Source organism: Bufo gargarizans, chromosome 3 (assembly GCF_014858855.1).
Source record: "Bufo gargarizans isolate SCDJY-AF-19 chromosome 3, ASM1485885v1, whole genome shotgun sequence".
Lineage (NCBI taxonomy): Eukaryota > Metazoa > Chordata > Amphibia > Anura > Bufonidae > Bufo > Bufo gargarizans.
The window spans coordinates 355,542,709-355,558,984 of record NC_058082.1 but is presented as its reverse complement, the minus strand read 5'-3'; positions in this window follow the sequence as shown (position 1 = coordinate 355,558,984).

Here is a 16,276-nt window from a genome sequence, read left to right as displayed (position 1 = left end):
ACAAAAAAGCTAAAATAATATGGTTGCATAAGTGTGCACACCCTCTTATAACTGGGGATGTAGCTGTGTTCAGAATTAAGCAATCACATTCAAAATCATGTTATATAAGAGTCAGCATACACCTGCCATAATTTAAAGTGCCTATGATTAACCCCAAATAAAGTTCAGCTTCTCTAGTTGGTCTTTCCTGAAATTTTCTTAGTCGCATCCCACAGCAAAAGCCATGGTCCACAGAGAGCTTCCAAAGCATCAGAGGGATCTCATTGTTAAAAGGTATCAGTCAGGAGAAGGGTCCAAAAGAATTTCCAAGGCATTAGATATACCATGGAACACAGTGAAGACAGTCATCATCAAGTGGGGAATTTTGGCACAACAGTAACATTACCAAGAACTGGACGTCGAAAAGACGAGAAGAAAACTGGTCTGGGAGGCTACCAAGAGGCCTACAGCAACTTTAAATGAGCTGCAGTAATATCTGGCAAGTACTTGCTGTGTGGTACATGTGACAACAATCTCCCATATTCTTCATATGTCTGGGCTATGGGGTAGAGTGGCAAGACAAAAGCCTTTTCTTACGAAGAAAAACATTCAAGCCAGGCTACATTTTGCAAAAACACATCTGAAGTCTCCCAAAAGCATGAGGGAAAAGGCGTTATGGTCTGATGAAACCAAAGTTAAACTTTTTGGCCATAATTCCAAAAGATATGTTTGGCGCAAAAACAACACTGCACATCACCAAAAGAACACCATACCCAAAGTGAAGCATGGTGGTGGCACCATGGGGCTGTTTGGGGCTGTTTTCTCTCAGGTGAAACTGGGGCCTTAGTTAAGCTAGAGGAAATTATGAACAGTTCCAAATACCAGTCAATATTGGCACAAAACCTTCAGGCTTCTGCTAGAAAGCTGAACATGAAGAGGAACTTCATCCTTCAGCATGACAACGACCCAAAGCATGCATCCAAATCAACAAAGGAATAGCTTCACCATTAAAGTTTTGGAATGGCCCAGCCAGAGCCCAGACCTGAATCCGATTGAAAATCTGTGGGGTGATCTGAAAAGGGCTGTGCACAGGAGATGCCCACGCAATCTGACAGATTTTAAATGTTTTTGACAAGAAGAGTGGGCAAATGTGCAATGCTGATAGACTCATACCCAAAAGACTGAGTACTGTAATAAAATCAATTCTCACAGCCTTTTTTCAAGCTCTGAGCTAAAACGTTGCGACTAGTGTTGAGTAAACTTGTGTTTCAAGTTCGGCATACAAGGTTCAGGTTATCTAAGAATTCCGCTATGGATTCCGCTACCACCGACCATAGGGGTCTATTCACACGTCCGCAACTGTTTTGCAGTCCACAGATTGCGTATCCACAAAACACAGGCACCGGCCATGTGCTTTCCGCATTTTGCGGACCGCACATGGCCGGCACTATGATAGAAATGCCTATTCTTGTCTGTGGCTGCAGACAAGAATAGGACATGCTCAGAACGGAAGTGCGGATGTGGACAGCACAAGGTGGTGCTGTCCGGATATTTTCTGGCCCCATTGAAAATGAATGGGTCCGCACCCCTTCCACAAAACTGCAGAAAAGATGAGGACAGAATATGCAGACATGTGAATGGACCCTTAGTTATGGTCCATGGTAGCAGAATCCATGACAGAATTCTAATATAACCCGAACCTGAACCTCGTACACCAAACTTGAAACACAAGTTCACTCACATGGGTGAATAAAGTGTTTTTCTTTTTACTCATTTTTTGTGAGAGTGCTGCAATTTTTAAAAACTCTTATATTGTCCTGAATTTGTTGCCGGATCCATTGGCCTGCACCTCCATATTGATATTTGGCCTGATGTGCTGCCATTGTAGGTTTATTCCTGCAGTATATATATATTTTGCTAGAGGTAGTTGTGCATTGTGTTTGTGTGTATATATATTACTCTTTTTGTGAGGCAAGGTAACCAAAAAATGGCTGTTCTGGCACAGTTTTTTATTCACAAGACCCTTATTGAATCCATGCTAAGCGACACCACAGTATATGTCGCTCTCCGAGACAACCCCCTCCCCCTCTTTCAGAAAGAACTGCAGGATATTTTGGATTGGGGAACTAAATCAGGCCTCTTAACTAATAAGGAATCAGAATACATCTATGTCAAATACCCAGTTATTCCAGTATTCCATGCACTCCCTAAGACACATAAAAATACCTTTCCACCGCCCTTAAGGTCAATTGTGGCGGGCATTGGATCCTTTTCTGAACGTATGTCACTATGGGTTGATTCCATACTTCAGCCGCTTATACCGTTAATACCTGGCTTTCTCAAAGACACCACGTCTTTTTTACAGACCATTGATAATATGGAATGGTCCACGAATTATGTGTGGATCACAGCAGACGTGGTGTCTTTGTATACCAACATTCCCCATGAACTGGCCAAAAAATCCCTCACCTGGTTCCTAAAAATATATGGGAATATTACTGCAGGTTTACAGAAGTATGTCCTGGTGGTAGTGGATTTCCTCCTCAGGCGCAACTTCTTCATGTTCAACAATCAATTTTATTTCCAGGTATCGGGGGTGTCGATTGGGGCTAAATTCTCTCCCTCCATTGCTATTATCTTTATGGCGTGGTGGGAGAGGTGTTTTCTCCTCATCGACACCCACCCCTTTTGTCATCACATCAGGTGGTATGGCCGTTACATTGATGACCTGATCCTTATTTGGACGGGCGATGTGACGGCCATACCTTCCTTTTGTGATTATATCAACTCCTGTGTGAATGCTATCTCATTTAGCGTTCACCATGATATACAGGAAATTTCTTTCTTGGATTTGCGCCCGAGGGGGGATCCCTCCACCAGCAGGATTTCTACCTGCACTTATAGGAAACCCATGGCAGGTAATAACACACTATATGCAACATCGTGCCATCCAAAACATGTAATTGCCAATATCCCTAGAGGGGAATTAATTTGTGCAAGAAGGAATTGCACGGAAGAAAAAAGTTATATGGATGAAGCAAATAATATTTCCCATAGATTGGGCAAAAGAGCCTATGGCATCAAACATGTAGAAAAGGCTATACAGCAGGTTTCTGCGATTACAAGGGGTTCTCTCCTCTATTCCCAATAGAAACAACTACCATGTAATACAGAAAAAAAGTAACAATAACAATACAAAGGATGAAATTGTTGCCAATGACAGGAGTAACGAAAATAAAAACTTCTTTGTGACTCAGTATAGCACAGAGTACTTAAAAATTTGCCATATTATAAAAAAAAAATTCCTGTCCTGGCACATGACAGAGAATGGACTGGCATAATGGCAGATGGTATACAATGTGCAGCTAGAAAAGCGCCTATCATTGCGAACTATGTCAGCCCCAGCATGTATCAGGAGGAGAAAAAATCGCAACCAATCTGGCTTAGGACCAGGGGAAGTTTTAGGTGTGGACACCACAGATGTATTTGCTGCACTCATATGTCAATATCCAAAACCTTTGTCTCAGCCTCTAATAATATAATTTTCCCAGTTAAAACATATCTCAACTGTAACACAACCCATGCTGTTTATTTAATTACATGTAAAAAATGCAACATTCAATACGTAGGTTGTACCATCAATGCAATCAAGTCCAGGATACGGAAACACATCTCTGATGTGCCCCACCATGGCAATCGCAATGTATCTGCAGACAGTCTGCACTTTGCTATTTGCCATGGTGGGGACACATCTGATATGGCGGTACAAGGTATAGAAAAAGTTTTCCTGTCTAAACGTGGAGGAGATCACAGAACAAAATTATTAAATAGAGAGTCCTTCTGGGTTTTTGCTCTGAATACACGTCAACCAGAAGGTTTGAACAAATGTCTGGATTTGATTTTGCAGCAATAAAATTATATTCTATAGTTTCAAGCGCAAAACTATTTTACATGTTTTTTTCTGAGAACACTTTGGGGAGTTTTTTTTCCCTTTTTGTAATGTGACTTTTTATCACACTTTACCACTGTCTAGTAAAATGATCAGTGTGTATCCAGTATAAATATTATATGCATTTCCTCATTTCTCTTTCTTTGCATAGTAGTCCCTATTATGTATATGTATGGTCAAATGCTTTTTTCTGTGGTTTTTTCTTTTAATTTTCATGAGAAGAGCTTTGGAGGTGTAGTACCTTTTCTTGGGGGAGGTTACATGCCTGTGGAAACAATTAGCGGAAACAGGTGCACTTTCCCCCTTTAAAAGACCTTATTTTTAATGTCTAACTGTGTCATGAGGAAGGGCTGAAATTTGTCTCTGGTAGCCCGAAACGCGTAGACAAGACTGCTATTTTTTGTAACCTATGGATGAGATTTTATCGCAAGCAAAATAAACATATTCCTTTATACAAGTGGAGCTGGATTTTCTTCAAATCTTTCTGCATTCAGTTACCCGTAACCTGACTCGGGTTATCCGTGCGCACAGCTGGAGGAAGGGCAGGTGAGAGCTGCTGAACTTTCAAATTTTCTCATAAAATATTTATTACTAAACATTCCCCATATGCCTACTTTATGTTGGCATCATTTTGTAAATGTCATTTTATTTTTTTAGGACGTTTCAAGGCTTAGAGTTTTAGAAGCAATCCTTAAATTTTTTAAGAAAATTGCCAAAACCCACTTTTTAGGGACCTGTACAGGTCTGAAGTCACTTTGTGGGGCTTACATAGTGGATACCCCCCATAAATGACCCCATTGTAGAAACTAAACCCCTCAAGTTACTTAAAATTGATTTTGCAAACTTTGTTAACTCTTTAGGTGTTCCACAAGAATTAAAGGAAAATGCAGATCAAATTTTTTTTTTTTCACTTTTTGGGAAAATTTATCATTTTAATCAATTTTTTCTTTAACACATCGAGGGTTAACAGCCAAACAAAAGTCAATATTTATTACCTTGATTCTGTGGTTTATAGAAACACACTACATGTGGTCTTAAACTGCTGTATGGCCACACGGCAGGACGCAGAAGAAAAGGAGTGTCATATGGTTTTTGGAACGCAGATTTTGCTGAACTGGTTTTTAGATGCCATGTCTCATTTGAAGCCCCCCTAATGCACCCTTACAGTAGAATTTACCATTTAGGAAACTAGGGGATAAGGTGCCAGTTTTATTGGCACTATTTTGGAGTACATATGATTTTTTATTGCTTTATATAAAGTTTTTTGTGAGGCAAAGTGACAGAAAAATGGCTGTTTTGGCACTGTTTTCATTTTTTTTTTACAACATTCTTCTGGCAGGGTAGATCATGTGCTATTTTTTAGAGCAGGTTGTTATGGACGCAATAATATCAAATATGTCTACTTTCTTTGTTTCAGTTTTACATAATAAAGCATTTTTGAAAAAAAAAATGTTTTTGTGTCTTCATTTTCTGAACGCCATATTTTTTTATTTTCTGCCGATTGTCTTGTGCAGAGGCTCTTTATTTGCAGAAAGAGTAGAAGTTTTTATTGGTACCTTTTTTAGGTACATATGATTTTTTGATTATTCATTATAACACTTTATGGGGCAAGGTGACCAAAAAATTGGTTGTTTTAGCACAGTTTTTATTTATTTATTTTTACAGAGTTCACCTCAGGGGTTAGGTCATGTGCCATTTTTATAGAGCAGATCGTTATGGACGTGGCAATACCTAATATGTATACTTTTTCTTTTTTTAGTTAAGTTTTACACAATAATAGCATTTTTTAAACCAAAAAAATATGTTTTAGTGTCTCCATTGTCTGAGAGCCATAGCTTTTTCATTTTTATTCTTAGTTAGGATCTCAGTTTTTTGATAGTTTTATTGGTACTATTTGGGGGGGCATATGCCTTTTTGATCACTTGCTGTTGCACTTTATGTGATGTTAAGTCAGAGTTATATATTTTTTTTAATGCGATTTTCTTATTTAGGGGCTCATTTTTTGTGGGATGAGATGAAGGGTTTATTGGTACCATTTTGTGGAACATACGACTTTTTGATCACTTGGTGTTGCACTTTTTGTGATGCAAGGTGACAAAAATTGATTTTTTTTACACATTTTTGTTTTGTTTTTTATGGTGTTTATCAGACTGAGTGGATCATGTGAGATATTCATAGAGCCAACCGTCATGGACGCGGCAATACCAAATATGTCTATTTTTTTATTTTTTTATTTTAACACTTTATTTTTTTTATTTTTTTTTACACTTTGCATCCCCCATAAGGTCATACAGGAACTCTGGGGGACATTTACGTTTTTTTTTCCTTCACTATTGAGATCTCCTGTAACTCGGGCTGACATAGTATCCCCAGTTACAGGGGAAATACACCCCCAAGAGAGGCTGTACGGTGGTATACTGCGCTGTACAGCCTCAGTGCAGGGCTGATCGAGGTCTGTAGAAGACCCAACAGTTCCTGCACTCTCACGGCCCTGGCGGTCACATGACCGCCGGGCTAGGACATGAAATGCGTAGTATACAGCGATCTAGAAGGCAAGGACACCTGGGAACTGTCCCTGCCTTCTCTCTGGGTTGCCCTGCTGTCACTGACACCGCTCTGCAGCTGCACAATTAGCGTGCAGTTGCCATCTCTGAATGGACGTTCAGAGACGTCTATTCAGAAATAGAGATCCACCTCCCAGATGTTTCTAGTCAACAGGCAGACGGGAGGTGGTTAAAATGTTCACCTGGCAACAGCTGACAGCAGATGTCGAACTACATTTTTTCTAGAAGAGTAAAAATACTCCTCTTAACAATTTTGAGGAGTATTTTTGCCAATGAAGAGTTCAAATTTTGAGGAGTATTTTTAGCCAATGAAGAGTTCAAATATTTCTAAATCATAGGCCCACATAACGTTATGAGGCTGATTTTTCAGCAAGGAACCATTGCTAGTCTCCCATGCAGAAATAAATATAGAAAATGTTACATTTATCCAACATCAGCCGACCTGAGGCTGCCATACACAGCGCCCACCACCCGTTTCACTGCATGGTTGCTGAGAGATTTGTCATCGACATCGGACCGCATGTAATAGTGCCGACTGTGTTTTCTTCTTTTTGTTATGGTTTTCTATATACACATTGCACACACAGTTCTGCTACATGTCCATTACACAGATAGAACTACTGTGTGCACATTAAACTGTGAACAGAAAACTGTACAATAGACTGGTTACACTGACATAGCCGTGCTTTATACGCATCTTCCATATATAATGTACCTCTGCATTCTCCACCAGCACAATCCTACAAGGAGTCTGCGTTCCCCTAACTCCTCCCACACACATGGCTGATCACATGACTGTGACATCACCACAGGTCCTGTAACCACAATGTATTCTGGAGCTGCTCCTGGTGAGAGAGATGTCCGTGAGGAGGCGGGGCTTCTCGGGAGAGGGGTAGGAATTCATGTGTGCTGGACCTGGCAGCTTCTGATACAGCGCTCCTGACTAGGGGGGGAGGGAGACAGTGTGAGCTCCCGTGTGCACAGGAGGAGTTACAGAAAATCCGTCAGATGACGGATTCTCTGTAAACTCACTGAGAGCAGCCTGCTATACATAGGAAGCACAGCAGGCTGTAGAACAAAAACAAAAAAAGAAAGAGAATTAGAACCAATTTCATAAATTATTTTCCTCACAAAATAAACTAGTGTAAAATTTGTTTTTTTACAAAGGTGTCCATATCCTTTAAATCAACACATGGAGTAAATTTATGGGCTATGATAAAGGCAGTTTGCTGAAACAAAATAGCAATTGTATGGCTTGGATCCATGTGTGAAGGTATTATAAAATGAAGATATTGTTTTATAGGGTAAAAAAGATGGCCTGTTGATATGCTTTGTTGTTTCAAAATCTTGTAGTTTTAAAGCATAAATAGGCACTAACCTATTAACAGTCTTCAATAATCAAAAAGGGAGAATATTAGAACATTTGTATTTTGCAATATATCTTATAAAGGGAATAAAAACTATTTCTCCAATTATCTTTTATCGCCTTGCCTCTTCTGTCTTCTTACATGTTCACACAGTGTGCAGTCTGACTTTCAGCATAAACTATTCCTGTCTTCCAAATAAGAGGACTGTTCTTTGTAGTCTAACTTATTTATTGGTCAAAAGGTTGTACTCTCTGGGTGGTGCGCGTGAGTCAGAGATTGTACAAGTGTGATTGATTAGTAAAACAGGACTGTTTTGTAAAACTACAAGAATACATATAGCAAGTATAAGCATGAAGTATAGATAGCATGTACTATAGCATTTGCATTAACACTAAAGCACATGGTAAAATGGCTGCCTGTACATAGGATTAGACAGGCATGGGATTCAGCCGGTTCCCTCCGGTTCTCCAGATCAGGTTGTTAAAATGATAGCCGGATTGGAGAACCGTGTTACCCACTGAATCCTGATCCGGTGCGGTAGGAGATGAGTGTTTGCATTGTGAAAGTGTTCATCTCCCTACATTCATCTGTATCACTGTCCTCAGGACGGCGATGCAGATGAACATATGAACACTGTCCTGGCAAGTGGGGATAAGAGGAACACAAAGTAAACAAACAGCAACAGGCAAACAGACTAGGCCCCAAAGCTAGGGAGGAGGGAATGGTAACATCCTAACAATCACTGAGCCTCTCCCTGACTGCTGACAGTATGAGCAAGTCCTGATGGTGAATGAACTCATACGCTGGAACCTAAGCACTGCTGACACTAAAGTAAACCCTAATGTAGGGAGCGGGGAATGAGACAGCCAGTATCTTCCACCATGAAGGGACCAGCATCTCCCTGAGACCTAGAAGCAACACACGCACAAAGTGGAGAACAGAAGGACTTAGCTTGAGACAAGTAGAGGATCCACAAACAACCTGTATAGAACTCCAGAAGGAAAATATCAACCAAAGTAAGCAGTAAGAGGTGGACTTAAAAAGAGCCTCTTAAACAGCTAACGAGCAGAACCTGTGAAGAGGGTGTGATTCTGGCTACAACAACAAACAGAAAGGAAACACAGAAAGACCTGTCAGATAGACTCACGTGCTGCAAGTCTATCCAATCTTCTCAAATCTCTCACAGGGCAGGCAGTGACAGTACCCCCTCTTCTACGGGTGACCTCCGAGCACCCAGGACCGACCTTACCCGAGTGTGCCCTGTGAAAAGCCTTCAGAAGGCAACTAGTACTGACATCAATCACCGGAACCCACATTCTTTCTTCTGGACCGTAACCGTTCCAATGTACGAGGCACTGAAGGGAACCACGAAGAATGCGCAAGTTAATTATTCTGGAGATCTGAAATTCCAGATTACCATCTACCAAGACAGGAGGAGGTGGCAAGGAAGATGGTTCAGCAGGTTCCACATAGTTCTTCAACAAAGACCTGTGAAACACATTATGGCTCTTCCAAGACTGTGAGATGAAATGCAACCAGATTAATAATGACAGAGATCTTGTAAGGACCAATACATCTTGGGCCCAACTTCCAAGAGGGTACCTTCAACCTAATGTTCTTAGTGGACAACCACACCAAATCACCCACACACAGGTCCGGACCAGTCATACGTCTCTTGTCAGCCATACGTTTATATCTTTCAGCAATTTTTTTCAAATTGACTTGAATCTTCTGCCAGATAGATGACAATGAGAAAGAGAATCTATTCTCTTCAGGTATACCTGAGGACTCAGTCCCAGAAAAGGTACCAAAATGAGGGTGAAACCCATATGCTCCAAAAAATGGTGACTTATCAGTGAACTCCTGTCTACAGTTATTCAAGGCAAACTCAGCCAAAGACAAAAATGAAGACCACTCTTCCTGATTCTCAGGGACAAAACACCTCAAATAAGTTTCCAGATTCTGGTTAGTGCGCTCAGTTTGTCCATTCGACTGAGGGTGGAAAGCCAAAGAGAAGGACAACTGAACTCCCAGACGAGTATAGAATGCACTCCAGAACCTGGAAACAAATTGTGTCCCCCTATTAGACATCACATCAGAGGGAATGCCATGTAATTTCACAATGTTATTAATAAACAATTTAGCGAGAGTCTTAGCATTGGGCAAACCTGATAATGGTATAAACTGCGCCATCTTACTGAAGTTGTCCACCACCACCAAAAGCACCATCTTCCCAGATGAACTAGGCAAATCAGTGATGAAGTCCTTGGACAAATGCATCCAGGGACAGGATGGGATGGACAAAGGAAGAAGAGATCCTGAAGGCCTAGTATGAGTCACCTTGGCACGTGCACAGGTCTCATAGGCTGCCACATAACCCTCCACACCTTTATATAAACCTGGCCACCAGAATCTCATGGAAATAAGATCCACAGTGGATATGCCCCCAGGGAGTCCCGCAAGGACAGTATCATGATATTCCTTAAACACCTTGTGCTGAAGCCCAGAAGGAACAAACAACCTCCCTGGAGGATAGGAATCAGGTGCCTCTCCTTGAGCTTCCGACACGTCTGCCTCAAGTCCGGGATACAGGGGGGAAACCACCATCCCACCAGAGAAAATCGGAGGAAAGCTACGCGACAAAGCATCCACCTTAACGTTATTGACACCAGGGTGATAAGTGACCACAAAATTTAATCTGGTAAAAAGCAATAACCATCTGGCCTGCCTTGAGTTCAGACGCCTCGTCGATTGCAGGTAAGACAGATTTTTATGATCAGCAATTACCGTAATGGGATGAATCACCCCTTCTAACCAATGACGCCATTTTTCAAAGGCCAATTTAATGGCCAGCAACTCTCTATTACCAACATCATAATTTCTTTCAGCAAAAGGGAGTTTTTTTTTTTTTTTTTTTTAAAGCACAAGGGCACCATTTGCCAGGAGATGGACCCTGAGACAAAACTGCTCTGACTCACAGTTCTGACGCGTCAACCTCCACAATGAAAGGGTGAACACATCAGGTTGTACCAGAATGGGAGCAGAAGCGAAACATTTCTTTATTGCAGAAAAAGCATGTAATGCCTCTTTAGACCAGACTGGGAAATCCACACCTTTCTTGGTCATATCGGTCAAAGGCTAGCAAAGAGTAGAATAATTCAGGATACATTTTCTGTAGTAATTTGTAAAACCCAAAAAACGCATCAGCGCTTTCTCATTCTCAGGTCGATCCCGGTCCAATACTGCACTGACCTTTTCGGGATCCATACGAAAACCTGAGGAAGAAAGCAGGTAACCCAGGAACTGCAGCTCCTGTACAGCAAACACACATTTTTCTAATTTAGTATATAGCTTATTCTCCCGGAGGATCAGTAATACTTGTCTTAAATGATCCTAAGGAGTTTCCATATCGGGCGAGTAAATTAGCATGTCATCGAGGTAAATAACAACAAACCTCCACACCAAATGATGAAAAATGTCATTCATAAAGTGCTGAAAGACCGCCGGGGCATTAGTTAACCCAAAGGGCATGACCAAGTTCTCGAAGTGGCCCTCAGGGGTATTAAAGGCCGTCTTCCATTCATCCCCTTCCCTGATTCTTATCAGATTATAAGCCCCTCTTATATCAAACTTGGAAAACACCTTGGCTCTTACAATCTGATCGAATAAATCCGGGATCAAGGGAAGGGGATAAGGATCACGGACAGTGATACGATTTAGCACCCGGAAGTCTAAACACAGTCTAAGGGTCTCATCTTTTTTTTTAACAAAAAGAAGCTGGCAGCCACCAGTGACTTAGATGGTCTAATATGTCCGTTTGCCAAACTCTCAGTAATATACTCTCACATAGCTACTCTTTCGGGTTGGGAAAGATTATACAGCCAATACTTTGGCAATTTAGCTCCAGGAATAAGGTTGACCGGACAATAATACTCTCGGTGAGGGGGTAACTCCTGATCTCCACCCTTAGAGAATACGTCAGAAAAATCAGAAAGAAACGAGGGTAGCACCTTAGTGGATACCACAATAAGTGATGCGCCGAGACAGTTGTCTATACAGAAATCACTCCAATTACTGATCTGTCTTGCTTGCCAATCTATGGTAGGATTATGTCTGGTCAACCATGGTAAACCTAGCAAAAGAGGGGCAGGCAAACCCTTCAGTACAAAACAAGAAATGGACTCAACATGGGAATCACCTATGCTCAAGTGAATATCATGCTCCATATGATTCAGACACTTTTACGAGAGACGGATATCTCCTTGTTTAATGCGCTTGTTTTAAAACCATGACTCTGAACGAACTGATAGTCCACAAGGTTAACCCCTGCCCCACTGTCAACAAATACTTCCAATTGAATATTTCTGGAGTCTAGCGCCACCATGGCAGGCAGAAGAATTTGGGTACTACTGGTAAAAAAAAAAAAATACCTTCTCCGACTCCCCATCCACGCTGCAAAGAGTAAGATAATTAGACCCATTAGTTACAACCTTTTTTTTTTTCCTTTTTCACCTTGAGGTTTAATATAAGGACATACGTTAATAAAATGTCCTTCTCTGAACCCTGAAGTTCCTATTATCAGGGCATGAAGACACCTGTCCCAATTGCATAGGCTCATCACCAGACAAGAGCTTGAGTGTCTCTGTACCCCGTGGGACAAAAGAGGCTGTTTCCCCATATGGTAGTGCATTCCAAGTGAGGGGAACCTTGCACCTCTCTCTCAGGTGTCTATCAATCTTGTGCGGCCAGAGACATAGTCGCCTCCAAAGAATCAGGGTTTTTGTGGAATGCCAGTGCTTCTTTTAGTCTCTCAGACAGCCCTTTACAGAATTGACTACAGAGTGCTGGGTTATTCCACTCCAAATCAGTCGCCCATCTCCTAAATTCAGAGCAATATGACTGCAGAACATTCTCCCTGACTCAAACTACGCAGCTTAGATTCAGCCAGAGAAACCCGATCTGGGTCATCATAAATAAGGCCCAGGGCTACGGAAACATTCATCCATCGATCGGAGGGATTGGGAACCTAAGGCCTGCTGACACTGAAGCAAACCTTAACATAGGGACCGGGGAATGAGACAGCCAGTACCTTCCACCATGAAGGGACCAGCGTCTCCCTGAGAAGCAACACACGCACAAAGGGGAGAACAGGAGGACTTAGTTTGAGATGAGCGGGAAGTAGAGGATCCACAAACAACCTGTATAGAACTCCGGAAGGAAAATATTAACTGCAAAGTCAGCAGTAAGAGGCGGACTTAAATAGAGCCTCTTAAAGGGAACCTGTCACCAGGATTTTGTGTATAGAGCTGAGGACATGTGTTGCTAGATAGCACATCCGCAATACCCAGTCCCCATAGCTCTGTGTGCTTTTATTGTGTAAAAAAAACTGATTTGATACATATGCAAATCAACCTGAGATGAGTCCTGTCCCTGACACTTCTCACGTACAGGACTCATCTCAGGTTAATTTGCACATGGATCAAATACACAAAATCCCGGTGACAGGTTCCCTTTAAACAGCTAATAAGCAGAACCTGTGGAGAGGGTGTGATTCTTCCATCAACAACAAACAGAAGGGAAACACATAAATACCTGCCAGATAGACTCAGTGCCACAAGTCTATCCAATCTTCTCAGATCTCTCACAGGGCAGGCAGTGACAGTAGGGCAAGGGAGAGGCATCTCCCTTAGCTGTTCCTCTGATAGGCTGCAGACACTAGGCCAGAAGAGGACTGCATCGCATCGCTGACAGCGTGGAGGTACCGTGTTTTTTTTTCTTTTCTGTGGCGCGCTGAGGGCATTGTTGGCACATGTGGGACACTATGGAGGTATCTACTGGGGGCATGGCTGGCACATGGAGGACACTATGGGGGTATCTACTGGGGACATTGCTGGCCTATGGGGGACACTATGTGGGAATCTACTGGGTCATTGCTAGCACATGGGGTAAACTATGGGGGCATCTACTGGCACATCCTTGGGGACACTATGAGGGGCATCTACTGGGGACATTGCTGGCACATGGGGACACTATGGGGGCATCTACTGGGGGAATTGCTGGCATATGGGGGACAGTATGGGGGAATCTACTGGGGGCATTGCTGGCACATGGGGGCATCTACAGAGGGCATTGCTGGCACATGGGGAAAATACGGGGCATTACTGGCACATCATGGGGGACACTATGGGGGCATCTTATACTGGCACATTATGGGGACACTATGGGGTAGAGGAGAGGAGCACTATGTGGGCATTATATAGGGGTATTTTACTGGGGGCACTGAGGGAATTTTTTTTGTACTGGCACACAGAACAGGAGCTTTTTTGAACTAGTGCACATTTTTATTTATATTATTAGTGAAGGTAGCAGGTGAGTTGTTAAGAAGGTAGGAGGAGGATGGAAAAGTAGGAACCTAAGATGTCTTTTGTCAAACTGCAGAGACGAGATATGGGTGAAAAATCATCATGGCGGTCTGGTCTCAAAGGAGAAGATGAAAAAGAAGGTCTGCATCAGAGGAGAATTCACTTGATGTAAGAGGTATGTGGTGCTGTATTCTGGATGGCACAGAATATAATATGTATGCAAATATGTATTTAGTGTTAGGTACAAATGTGTATAAAATGTATATGGTCTAGGTAAATCAACTGTAAGTGTAGCCTAGGTGTTATTTATATACTGTATGGTGTATATTGTATATGTGATCATGTGAGTGTAGTGTCTATATAGTCTGTTTATGTATGCATACCTTCCACCCATCCCAGATCTGGCATAACTACTGTGTGGGGTGCACAATTGAGACTAAGCAGGGTTGGTACATGAACAGATAGACATTGGGAGGAGTTAGAGGTGTGGGCCAGCGCTGTAAACAAAACTTTGCGTGACACTGATAGTTTAGCTCCTTAGGCTTTTTAAACGTTTTTTAGTATATGTGTGTAGTGTATACATGGTATATTTATGTATGTTTACCATGTATATGGTGTATTTATGTGTGTTGCATATTTATGGTGTATGGTGTATATGCGTCGTGATGCCGCATATCTGCCGTTGAGTAGGGAACCTGTTGTTAAAAATTTGAATCCCTGTGGTTTAAAGTAGGATCTTCGGCACTCTGTATAAGCTGGCTAATATTCTTCATCATAGTTGTCATCTGTCTTGGGATGCTGATGGACGTATTCTGAGAAACGCTGTGTTGGATCTTGTTCATCTAGGTCTGGGCAAGTACTTGGCTGTGTTTCTCAGATTCGGGGAACTCCAAGGCTTCTAGGAACTCTGTTTCGTCCACTGCGGCTGCCGCTTATTTATCTGCGGTGAGTTTTTCCAGTGATACTTGCTGGCATGCTGTCTGTTCTTCCAGTGATGCTTGCAAGAGTGCTCTCTCTTCTTCCAGTGATGCTTGCAGACGTGCTCGCTCTTCTTACAGTACTGCTCTCTCTTTTTCCTTTGACGCTTGCAGGCATGCTCTCTCTTTCTTTAGTTGCATCACTTGTGCAGCAAAGGAAGACCTTACTTTTGCAGCCTCAGCTTTTGTACGGGCGGGAGCAGCCTTTTCTGTTATTGGGGACTTGGTAGAGCTGCTTGCTCATGACCTGGTCCTGTATGATGATGCCTGGCTAGCGGACATTGTGTGCTTTTTGCTAGCTGCTTAATGTCTCTGTGCGGACTCAGTCTAGGTAGAAATGGACTTCAGTGTGGTCTGGATTGTGCTGCACTTGCTGGGGGCTGCGCTCTCACTTCTTTTGACTGTATGGCTGCAATCTCATATGCAGGACCGCGTGTGTGATGGCGGCTCCGTATAGTCAGATCCAGAATTGCTGGTGACTAGCATCTGTTTTACTGTTCTGTCTTCTTACACGTTCACACAGTGTACAGTCTGACATTCAGCATAAACCATTTCTGTCTTCCATATAAGAGGACTGTTCTTTGTAGTCTAACTTGTTTATTTGTCAACAGTTTATACTCTCTGCATGGAGCGCGTGAGTGAGAGATTGTACAAGTATGATTGATTGGTAGTGTTGAGCGCGAATATTCAAATTATGAATATTTATCTGGAATATGGCAACTTCGAGAATTCGCAAATAGTGCTATATATTCCTTTTTTAGAATATTCAGCTTTTTTTCCTTCTTAAGCCACTATTCCCTCCTGATTAAGTTGCTTGTTGGCCAATGACTAATTGGCCCACAAGCAAGAAGCAGTGAGGAATCATGTTTTCAGATTGAAAAAATGATGAATATACTAAAAATTAATATATAGCACTATATATCATAGTGCTATATATTTGTTTTTTAGAATATTTGTCTTTTTTTTTCCCATCTGAAGTCATGATTCTCTCTGCTTAAATTGCTTGTGGGACAAAGACTGTTCACTTCAGATGGAAAAAAAAATGCTGAAAATTCTAAAAAACGAATATATAGCACTA